Source organism: Pleurodeles waltl, chromosome 5, assembly GCF_031143425.1.
Source record: "Pleurodeles waltl isolate 20211129_DDA chromosome 5, aPleWal1.hap1.20221129, whole genome shotgun sequence".
Classification (NCBI taxonomy): Eukaryota; Metazoa; Chordata; class Amphibia; order Caudata; family Salamandridae; genus Pleurodeles; species Pleurodeles waltl.
Window position 1 is genome coordinate 358910177 of NC_090444.1, and position 12793 is coordinate 358922969.

Below are 12793 nucleotides of genomic sequence, written 5' to 3' on the forward strand. Positions count from 1 at the left end.
TCGTCATGAAGGGAAGGGCTTTGAGGCACCTTTACTAGGCTGAAGAGGTCATGCCCACAGGGCTGTGATTTCTTCAGCCCTGCAAAGTTCAGCTCAAGCAGCCAGGAGTCTGCGCATTTAGTGCATGTCTAAATCCTGGTTGCCTGACCTGAACCATAAGATTATATCTCAGGCTGACTTTTGTTCAGCCTGACAGACACTCTTCATGTCAGGAAAAAGGTAGGGGGTGTGGTCCCTCAGAATGTACATACGGGCCACTGCTGGTAACCTCAATGAATAGGTGGATGAATGTAACCTCAAGTAAATACTGAGTCTTTAAATAAAGCTTTTTATCATCTGCAAACATCCAAGATATTGTGCATTCCTATGTTTTCTAACCCCTGGTTCAATATTTCACACATTTGGTTTTTAGATAGACAATATTCAAATAATATATCAACAATCCGAAATTTATGTGGCTCGCATGGCTCTCCTGTCATTCTTTTAATATATGATTGCATAAATGAAAAAGACAAATGTATGTAAATCTTGTTAAGGCATTTATAATTTATTTTGACATGCTCATAGGTCCATGAAGAATAAGGCAACAGGTGATGTGGTCAGCATCACATTTGAAAGCTCTAAAAGTGTCAAAGCATGACTGAGTTCTTGCCCTTACAATGCTTAACATGACATTAATGTCATCAGTTATCTTTATCGGACATTACTATTTCCCCTCCATGATCTAGCATGCACCTATGCCCTGGGTACCAATTGCTACTGAATCTGGAATCCTTTTATTTTGGCCCCATGCAGAAGCCCCATCCACTCTCTGACCTACTAAATGCAGGCGTGCCAAAGCAAAGGCAAGCTGCTGCACCTGAACCACGCCCAGCTCCACAACCCCAGAATCCACTTGAACAAAAACACCAACTAGCATGCGCCTTTCTCAACACACGCTCACTAGGCAAGCATTCCAATGAATTATGGGACCTCATCGCCACCCTCGCACCCGACATCGTCTTCCTTACCGAGACCAGGATCAACCTCACATCTGCCCCCGACATTGCCACAGTGATCCCCGACTGATATAAAATCACTCACCAGGACCGCACCAGTAAGTCAGGAGGAGGTATAGCTATCATCCACAAAGAGACCATACAGTGCACCTTCACCACCGAATACACCACCACCCCCATGGAACATCTGACATATTACATGCTCTTGCCAAAATTCACTGAGGAAACTATAAAAATCGGGGTCACCCAGGTGGAAGAGAGCATGGGGGTGTAGCACATACAGGAAAATTGTGATAAGGGTTATCACGCCGTAGTTGCAAATTGGGATGTGTAATATTTTGTTTTGCTTTGTTATTAAAAGCATTTTCTTTACTGGGATGACATGGCGTTATTTTGCCCACACTACCCTGAAAGTCTGGTGCAGAGCTATAGTAGGACAGACCCCAGGACACCAGTGGAAAGAAACTCCAACTGCATGGTGAGTTCCAGTAGCCCTGGCATGCCCTGTGGCCCACTGAAGGAGGTCTGACACAACGCATTTACCTGTAAGTGATTTTAAAAACACAGGCAGGTCAAGCAATGTTAGGTATGCTCAGCCTAACAATACGGAAGCGTATTGCCCAGGAGATGAACAACTGATTAAAAGTATTTTACAGAGAACTGGAATTCAAAGGAACATAGGCACGGCTTTTGGTCCAGCAGACTAGACAAAGGCAAATTTAAGTTAAGGTTTTAGTTGGAGACAGAACTGCACTGGAGATATCCTGTGTAGTTCATTAACAAGTAACTACTGTAAAACAATGTTACCATACCACCTTGGGCCTAATTCCATCATGTGCAGCATTTCCATGTTAATATGCCTGCACTCGAAAGTACTAATACCTTGGGTATAAGTACTTCTGTGATGCAAGAATAGCAGCCTATTCCAATATTGCCCTAGAGAAGTGGTCTCCAAACTTTTTAATGCCGCGCCCCCCCAGTTGAAAAATAAAAATCATTGGGCCCCCCCACAGAAATTTTCACAATTATTTTATAAAAATGGCAATGTTTAAATATGTCTAGATATATTTAAACATTGCAGTTAAGTGCTGTTGCCTTTTTAAAAAAGCAATAACATGTTTATGATTAAAATAAATCACTGTTATCTGTGTAATGCTTATTTTAGCCAGATCCTGGCGCCCCCCCTGGGATCACTTGAGGCCCCCCGAGGGGGGCCCGCCCCCCCAGTTTGAAGACCCCTGCCCTAGAGAAATGAGAATTGATCGATACAATCTGGGTTTCTGCACCTATTCCTACATCTTATTCCTTATTTGTGTGCCCTCACCCCACACCCAGATTTCACCCTCTTTAGCAGGAGAACTGTTCTCAGGAACAACATCAGGAAGCAGTAGTTGTGCATACCCTCTAACCCCTGATTTGACCACAAACACCGTTTTCACGTAAACCAGCAATTACATAGCCCTTTGAAAGGGAGCTTAATATTTCCATGATAAATGTGTACCTCTTCGTTCATGGTTTCCTTTCTTGGGTCTCAAATTCATAACTATAAATTGAAGAATTAAAAATGCCGTCAAGAGTTCTACTCACAGCAAACAAGCTCTTTATTGAAACCGACCTGCATTTAACATGTATAGTGTTTGGATAAAGAGGACGGCAGGTACCACTAGAGATTGCCACATTGTATCAATGGCTAACAATTATCTAGAGACAAGCACTCTGCTTTTTTGGAATGCCCTACATTTCACATAGAAATAGCATTCTTAAATTCTAAAGTAAGTGATGTGCTAAAATGTAAAACTTAAAACAGAATTATATAGGTCATGCAAAGGCTGGATACCATTGCAGAGCTGTAAAGGTATTCAATGATATTTTATCAATGTCTGAAGTTCTGAAGAGCTGATAGCTTTTGTAGATGACCTGTCAGACTCAGAAATCCAAATCTGGAAAGATCTATTAATTTATTTCCCTTGATATGCTAAGTGAATCCTTGACACACATTATATTAATTTGCCAATTTCTAAAAAGATCACTTAAATACAATATTAAAAGGGGACAAGTTGCTCTGTTCTAATAGCCACCAAGGCTACGAAAACTTATCTTTCAGAAAACCAAAATAAAAAATATTGAGCATTTAAAGGCAAAAAGATACATGTTGGAGTGTCTCAGATATAGCAAATAAATGAATACCCACTGGTTAATATTTAAATAACGTTAAATCACACGTAATACATAACAACAACCAGACAACTGTGCACTGATTTAGATATATGTAGACCCTAACCACAATTGTGATAGATATGTTTCAACAAAAATATAAAACTTAAAATGGATTCTTTTTAAATACATATTGGGAGACAGAACAAAATAAGCGAGGTACCATGTAACTAGGGGCATTCCTTTTGAGGGGGGATCTGTGAGGGTGTTTAATTTTACTACACTGTGCATCACTGAATTAGATTGTTTAAGTGTGTCTCGAAGGGGGTGTTGAAAAATATAAATTCAAGTCGGTAAACATGCTTTCTTACATCAACATATTGATTTAGTAATGTGTAGTGTGTTACCTTAGCAATGACCACTGGGCTGTGGTTAAGAAACGTTGAAAATCTTGTAAATATGGAAGCCATATTGAAAAGAAATACATATGAAAGAAAACCAAATAGAACAAATAAGAACCACCTATATAACTACACAATATTTGGTTAAATATGAAATTTACAGTACTACACTGCCCTAAGGTGCCATGTGTCATTCTTAGACCAACTATTCTAAGATCATTTCAACATCACTAATAAAATGTCACAGTAAAACCAGCAAGGATTTAAACATCTAACGTTTACTAATACAGATCACAAATGTCAACATTTCTATTAACTTTGGTTGACACACATCAACGTAATTACAAGTGTATGCAGCAAAATTAGGGGATAATGCAATTTGGAGTTCCTACTTTTAGAACAATCACCAGAAAATTGAGGTTACTTTCCATTGTGACGGGACCCCTGCTGATTTCATGGTCACTGACATTGCACTTGTGCCAGTGTTAAGCCTCAACAGAAAACATGAGGATAAAACATGAGTAACCACCACCCCGCCACTGAAAGATTTATCTGCTAATTTATATCTGAGATGCCTCTTCTCTGTTACAATATTAGTGAACATCCACCATCAGCACATAAAACAAATTAATTGCTATGAAACTAAATCTGGAATGTGTACTTAAGTCTATCACACAACAGCATACTAACTGAATAGGTCTATGGATCTTTTCTTAGAAAAACAATAACAAAAAAAATCAGTCAATTTGACAAGCCAACAATGTAGATGTCATCATAGTGAATTCTTCATCCCAGCCAGGCCTTATCACATAACACATTAATCACTTCCAGCAAGTACTTTAGTAGTGCATGTCCATGAAAGTCTGTATCACATACCAATCATTTATATAAATATATATATATATATATATATATACGGTATATATATATATGAGCATGACTGCTAGAAGATAATGTGAGGAGTCTGGACATTCCCTCTAGTAGGCAGCTGTCTATAAAATCTTGTGTCAAAATCAACAAGATATTTATTATAAATGAATAAAAACGAATATATGAAAGTGGATCTATTTGCGACTGTATGCCACTATAGTTACATTTCATTAGGCTAGTGAGTTCTTCCCCAGATTATCTGAGCCAACCGGACATTGGGGAACATGGGGGTGTAGGAAGGTGGCCTGGTGTGTGGTGGACTTATACTAGGTGTAGGTATCCCCTATTAATGTAGTCTAGGCAGTCTCTAGAAGTGATGCTCTCTAGAGGTAGCTGTGGATGAGCAGCCAAGGGTTATCTAGGAGACATGCAAAGCTCATGTAATACCACTGTAGTCACACAGCATTTACACACATGAAGGAAAACACTCAGTGTTACGAAAATAAAGGGTGTTTATTACAGTAACGCATTAACAAAACACTAGATAGGCAACCCTCCAATAGGAGTTAAGTACACACACCAAATATGTACACTAGTTATCTTTAATAGGCATAAACAGTGCAAATGCAAATAGACAATAGTGCCTCTAGGTAGAGCAAAAACCAAATGCTAAAAAAATGGAATGCGAATGCAGGACTCCCACCTAAGTAAGTGGAATGTGTAGAGGGAAGCTGGGGGTACGAAAGAACCACAGTGCCCCTCAATGACCAGGAAGAAAGGAGTAAATTATTGTTTTTTCCCCAAACCACCCAAAAGGAAGAAAAAGAAGATATTGCAATACCCAAACAAGACTGCAAGAAACCAGCAGTGGATTCCTGAAGAGGGAGATCTGTGGAAGAAGGAAACCAAGTCCAGAAGTCACAGAAGATACCAGGGGGAGCAGTCGATGTCCCAGGCCGGATGGATGACTGCAGTAGGTCAGTGGTGTAGAAAAGCCACCAACAAGCCTTGGCAAAGGCAGAAGTTGTGGTGAAGCAAAAGTGGGGCTGCCGGGGACCAGCAAGGTCTAGGACTCAACCCATGGGAGGAGTCCTAGGGGGACCCTCAGCAAAGCAGAGAGTCCACAGAAGAAGAGACGGCCACCACAGGAGACCCACTGGACAAGGAACCAGGAGCCGCAGAGGAGCCCAAGCAGCACAACTGGAGAAGGGTCCTACACCGCAGGAGAAGCACACAGAGGTCTGTGTGTCACAGGAAGGAGTGCTGGGACTGGGGCTACATCCAGCCTTAAGATCCATTGGGGAAGATGCAAACAAGCCTTGGTAGCTGCAAGAGATGTTGTGAATGGGGGTATTGTCCTACGGGGGAAAGCAAAGGCTTACCTCCACCAAAGTTGGAGAGCTGGCAGAGAGGACCAAGAAGACTACTCTGGACTTCCACCCATGTTGCAGGATCCATGCAGCTCAGGATGAGTGGAGATCCACGCAGCCGGTCGTCGTTGCAGTTGGTGCCTGAGGATGCAGGGGAGTGACTCCTTCACTCTAAGGGAGATTCCTACTGCCTTCTCATGCAGACTAAAGACTTGCTGCCCTCAGAGGATGCACAGCTGGGGAAATGTTGCAGAAGCTGGAAGGAGCCGTGGAAACAATGTTGCACACAGTCTTCAACTTGCATGCAGATTATTGGTTTCCGGAGGGTCCATTCGCAGTTCCAGTGGCTAGAAGTCGAACTAGAGGTTGCAGAGGAGTCCTGCTAGAATCTTGCAAGCCGAATCTGAGGACCCACTTAAGAGAGAGTCCGTAAATAGCCCTGAAAGGGATATTGGTCACCTAGCCAGGTGGCCACCTATCGGGGGAAGGGCTCTGACATCACCTGCGTGAACTGTTCACTCAGATGCTCCCAGAGGTTCCTGGCAATCTTGAATTCAAGATGGCAGAACCCAAGGAGCCTCTGGAGGAGCTCTGGGTAACACCCCTGGGGTGGTGATCGACAGGGGAGTGGTCCCATTGTCCCATTTTGGGCCAGAGCATGGTTTGGGGGCCCCTGAACTGGTGTAGACTGGTTTATGCATGGAGGGCACCTAAGGTGCCCTTCAAAGCATACCAGTGGCTTGGGGAGGCTACCCCTCCTAAGCCATGTAACACCTAATTCCAAAGGGAGAGGGTGTTACCACGCTCTCCCAAAGGAAATCCTTTGTTCTGCCTTCCTGGGCTTGAGCTGTTCAAGCAGCAGGAGGGCAGAAACTTGTCTGAGGGGGTGGCAGCAGCTTGGGCTGCCCAGAAAACTCCAGAAGGCTGGTAGGAGCAATGCTGGGGGTCCTCTAAGGAGCCCAAGAGTGCATGGAATCAAACTTCCAATACTGTCAACAGTATTGAGGTATGAATTTGATATGATTGATACCAAACATGTCTAGGTTTGGAGTTACCATTATGTAGTTGGACATAGGTAGTGACCAATGTCCAGTACACGCATAAAGTGGCGTCCCCACACTCATGAAGTCCTGGAAAATTGAACTGGAGTTTGCGAGGGCACCTCTGCTAGTGCAGGGGTGCCCTCACACACACAGGTACTTGCACCCTGCCCTCTGGGCTAGGAGGGCCTGCCATAGGGGTGACTTACAGTGACCTGGTGCAGTGACCTGTAGTGAAAAGGGTGCATGCACCCTTTCACACAGGGTGCAATGGCAGGCCTGCAGATACACTTGGCATGGACTCTCCATGGGTGGCATAAAACATGCTGCAGCCTCTGGGGATCCCCTGGTACCCCAATGCCCTGGGTACCTGGGTACCATATTCTAGGGACTTACATGGGGGCACCAGTATGCCAAATGTTGGGTGAAAATGGTACAAGCTACCAAGTTTGTAGGGAGACAGCATAATCACTGGGGTCCTGGTTAGCAGGATCCCAGTGAACACACTGACAAGAGGCAGAAAATGGGGGTAACCTTGCCAAGAAAGAGGGTGCATTCCTACAGGGGGCATAGCCACGACTGACACTGAATTGTGTGGAAAAGGCCACTTTATTGAAGACAGGTGCCCTTAACATTACAACCTGGCCTTTGTCTCACAAAACTAACCGCCTCACTATACATAAGCTTCAACTCCACCACTCCACCACCCCTACCCTACTCTCCCCCACTTCCCACAAAAAGTATTGCAATCCTGTCATCTTGTTTTTATCGTTGCAATTGCTATTCTAAAACTCCTTTCAAGATGCTATTACTCTGCAACTTTATCAGCTCTAACTTCCTGCCGAACATTTCAACAATGTGGTTCTACCATGCGAAGTCCAGTCTCCCCTCTCCTTTCCCACCTGGGCTGCCATTTCAAAGCCTAAAATTGTGCAAACTGTGCCAACTGGCCCTGCCCCTGCCTCCAAGCGACACAAACGCAAACATACAAACCTTAACCCAGAGCTCCTGTCCTCAAGACGACCTCCCTGCCTTAGCAAATACCCGCCCCAAAGACAACACTCCTCCCCCCCCCAAAAGCGGGAGGGAACATTTTATTTTCTCCTAACTGCCAGCCAGCCAGCTACAGTGTCGTCTATGACAAAATGGTGACCTAATTCATAAAATGGCCGGCTAAATAACTGGCGGATAAACGAAGCCCAAATATAGACCAACATAGCCTGAACAGTCATGGACTGCTCCTTTCCCCCAGTAATTCTGGGGGTGGGGGGAGAAGACCTCCCCCGGTCGGCTACCCCCAAAACCACATATGCCCAATTTGCATACCTCTTAATCAGGGGAACATTAAAGTATGGAAATTGTAGTCTTTCACCTGTTAATAGTAATAATCATTTTTTCTCAGGCCACACCTCATTAACTCGATTGGGTATGTCTGCTTTTCAAAGCAAAGACAAAATGTATGTGTCTGTACTCTATGCATATGCTGGGTACATTACGTTTGTTCAATTCTATCTTACACATTACAACAATTTATTCAGACAGGAACCTTAGTTTGCAATAGTAATCAAAGGTTTATGTACCAGTTTCACTATTCAACTTGCCATCACCAGAGTAGTCCTCTTGACATGTAGTTTTAAAAGGGTTTCACTAATCAGAGCAGCAGAACACAAAAGAAAAAGTGCATCAAACACAATTATTATGGCAGGCCATATAGAATAGGATGGACAGGACATGGTTTCTTGGAATGTTGGGAGTGCAGGAATAAGTATATTCTGTAAAACATGCAAGTGCAAAAACAAATGACAAAGACCTTCAGGAGTGAGGAAATAAAAAGACAATGAAAGGCTAAACACATCCTCCATGCTTTTCACTTTATTGTAGAACAACATTCTATCCATCAAAATATTGAGTAAAAACATAGATGTTAGAAACTAGAAATGTGAAAGATGATTTTCTACAGTTCTGTAGTTTATTTAGTAGTTATTTCCAATCAATGTTATCCTGTGGCACATTTATTTCATTTTCTTCATTAGATTTTCCAATAATAATACATCACAGCTTAGGAAGCCCCAGGAGATGATATTGTATTGCTATAGCTACTAATGTAATAAACAAAATCATAAACACGTGAGATTTGATCTGAACTTGAAAGGAGCAAAACACATTGCATACTGATGCAAAGTGATTGCAATAACCAGCATAATTATGCTTGTTCTAACACGTTGTGGGGGAAATGTAGAGGATTAAGTAGGAACAGTGCTTGGAAATCCTAACATCACAAAATAATTGCATATAAAATACGAGAGCAAAGGTGAACCATAGCCCATATTACTGCCTCCTTCGTCTTTCTCGTCCCATTCTTTACTACACTGAGGTAAAGATTTTACACAAGAAACTGGTATTCCTGGTCCTGCATCTCTGGACTTTGTTCCCATTTAAAGTAACCCATGCTTCTTAAAACATAAAGCTTCTAAAGAAGTTCTGCTCCTTCCCATTTTTTGTTGTATTCTATTTTTCACTGTAGGCATATGTCCCTTGTTTTGCAGGGTGGGTCACGTTGCTGGGCATTGTTCTTTTTTGTGTGGTCCACAAGGTGTGCTCCTTGTGTTGATATGAGCGCTGGGATCTCTGTAAACAGTCCTGGCAAGCTCCTACTATCACCAGTTCTCCTGCGCGTCAGGATTTGGCTCTAACTTCTGATGTATGATTTCAGCAAAAAAGGCTCGGGGTGCTCCACTTCAGAACCCCTTATGGTCCCTCTCTCAAAGTCAGACTACCTGTATGATTTCAGGAAAGGTCTCTTGCACAACGGCAGGGGACGTTCAGTATTATGGGGTGGCAGGATGTTACGAAGCATGTGATCTGGGAATCCTTGTGGACCTTCCAATAAGTAGATTTGTTGGCCTGTGCTGCAGACCACCGCCTGACTTTATATTGGGGCAGCATTCCTAGGCAGTATGCGGCAAATGTGAATTTCTGAGTATCAGCGCTCTTCGGCCATTAAGGCACAGACCCAAGGTCTGCAGAAAACTCAGCATGTTTTCTCTTTTTTGGAGGCATGCCCTACTTATATATCAGTTGAACATGCTCTGGGAGTAATGGATCCCATTACTCCCTTTCGTTGCATGACCTGCTGAAACAGGACCTGCCTCCGGGATACTGTTTGGGCCTGTATTGGAAATCCAATTCTCTCAGTCTTGCAGGAAGTTGCATGTCTGATCTGGGATCCAAACAACAAACAACACTGTTATTCATCCAACGAAGGTGTCTTCATCGGCATCAATCATAAAGAGGTGGTACAAGCCTAATGCCTGTCTCCAGCCTGATGGTTGGTGGGTGGCTCCTTCTGAGGCAGGTGTGGCCATCAGGGCCCACCTGTTCACTGGTTCATGAACTGCACTGCCATTTGTGGCAGGGATTACCTAGTAATGCAAGCATATTACATACAGCCACATCTGACTTTATGCCAACATGGGAATGCTAATACATAGCTAGAGTATGTGTGATTTAAGGCCTAGAAAATGAATTGTTCAAATGGTAATGCTAACAAATGTGTGAAGAATCTGCATGTTTTATTTTAGAAACATCATTTTGACAGTGTTCACGTAAACAAGACGGAGAAGGAATGTTTCATTTCTATCAGCTTGCAGACACTGTCTTGCCTTGTACAGAGTTAGCATGGAAGGAAGCAAAGTAGTTACATTGCTGCCTTCTGTGAACTTCTCCAAGGCAACATTGTTTACACACAAAAGTAGTAACAAATTTGCTGCGCATAAGTGACCCCTTGCCTCTTGTTCCAATGACAACCAAGTAACAAAGACAGGCGAAAAAAGGGAGGGATAGAAACTCAACCCAGATTATGAGGGGGACATGCTGAAAGTTTATATTCCATTTAAAGGCCCAGCAGCAAAGTATGGCTGATGATAGGTTTGAGTACTAGATAGGGCTGTTAGACAAATAAGAATAGGGATGCGTGATGAGATATGCTTGGCACTTTTTTTAGTTTGACTTTAGTTATGAATGTTGGGGTGTTAGTAATAATTACCATAATTCTTATACATATGTTTTATAGACGAGCTGTGCATAATAAACAACCACTCAATTTAAAATACTAATGATAGTGTGTATGTCTATCATTTTGGGTGATCCAGTGTGCTTTATTAATAATCACTGCAGATGAGAAATACTCTGACAGTGTTGTCCGACTCCTAGCACTCCCTGACTAAAGAAGGACAATATGTCTCAGGTCTCCGTTTCTATGAAGAGGTACAATACTGATCTCCTTTTGGGGCTAGGGTGGTCTTTCTGGGTGTGCCTCCCCAAAGTGCGAAGTTAACGACAACAAACACCTAACTAGCCTTTTTAAAAAAGGTCTTACAGCCTTCACTGTGATCTGCAAATGTTCTGGTTCGTACATGTGTAGTATGTGCGAGTTGTTCAAAAAAGGGGTGCAGAATACGTCATGAAAACATTCCTGACACAGGAACTCTGAGTGATGGTGAGAATGGTGTTCTGATTCCATTGCACTTAGCTTTGATTCTGCTGATGTTTTCTTAATTGTTGTGACATTTCTACAGCAAGCTTGTGATTTTGACTTATGAGGTAGAGTTAATGTTTGGTCAGCCTTGCTCACAGGTCCTGTATTACAGATAGAGTGCATTGGCCCTGTTTGCGCTGCAGCAGACCTTCCAATTGGTGAGCTAGGACTAAACCGGGACCGCACGCCCCACCACTGAAATTGCAGCTGTCCATGGGGCAGCACATTAGTTTAAGAGTAAGCAGCTGCTTGAAGCATCCACTTAATCTTTCACTGTGCAATCTACGCAAGCTGGTGTATTGAGAAAGCGCACAAACCCTCTGGAATATTTGGGGGTTATAGTACCATCTTCACCTCCTAAGAAGGCTGCCCTAATGGGGTGCACTTACTGTGCACAACCTTTTTGTGGTGCATAGTCAGTGCGTCTCCTTACAAACTCCTTCCCTCTGCCCCTAGGTATATAATACAGTAATGACACAGAGGACAAGTCTTTCCCTCATTTGCATGGGGACACACCTGCATGCAAATGAGGAATCACCCTCTTACGATAAAGTTGGGGATGCATATGTGCGGGTGCTATCTCTATTACTGAAAAGGCCACAAAAATATCTGCAGCCCTTTCTTTAACACCACATTTCTGTTGTGGAAACCAGTAATGACAAAAATGTTCAAACCTGCCCACACCCTACCTTCTCACTCTATCTCTATCTTTTCCTGTTTATATGTATGTATATGCTATTTCTGTAGCCCAGACCATTCTAATAGATAGCAGAGCACTGCACATTGTCAAGCTTAAAGTATGCAAGTAATAAGATAGAAAGCTAAGTTGTGGATGGTTAATCGTTTATAATGTAGTGTTCTTTAAAGAGTTGAGTCTTTAACTCTTTCCTTAATCAGAGCAGTGTTGGGGGTGGTCCTGATAGATAAGGAGATGTTGTTCCACATCCTGGTCGCTTCTTTCCACCCTCTTTCTCTCTCCTGATGCCCCCAGCTCTGCCTTCTGACATTAACCTGGGGAAGTTGAAGAAAATAACAGAGGCACTGTCAACTGCCCTAGGCCTTCATAAAACAGCCTCTAAAGTCTCCAGCCCCACTGGAAAATTGGCGATGAAATAAATGGCCAGTCTGGACCTGGCACGAAGATTTGGGCATCTTCGAGTGCCTGACCACTTTATAGGGGTCATCTGAGCCCTATTGTTATTGAGGGTAATTTAGGATCCATCTTCCACATCTTAATATGTTTTTGTCCCATAGTCAAAGAAGACATGGTGCATTTCAGACACTGCTTGATCCTGGAAGTATCGGATTCCCAAAATAGATAATCTATCAGGTGCTATTTGATTTCATCTACTATACAAAAGAGGCCATTTGAAATGTTTATCCGTTTTACAGCCCAAGTTTATAATACTACTAGGGTCTAAGC

The 12793-nt window shown here is 42.8% G+C and overlaps 1 protein-coding gene across 4 annotated transcripts in view; it reads right to left on the reverse strand.

Moving 5' to 3' along the window:
• The window catches only part of MACROD2 (mono-ADP ribosylhydrolase 2), a 5612477-nt gene that overhangs the window by 3824675 nt on the left and 1775009 nt on the right, over positions 1-12793 (reverse strand). The window lies entirely within an intron of this gene.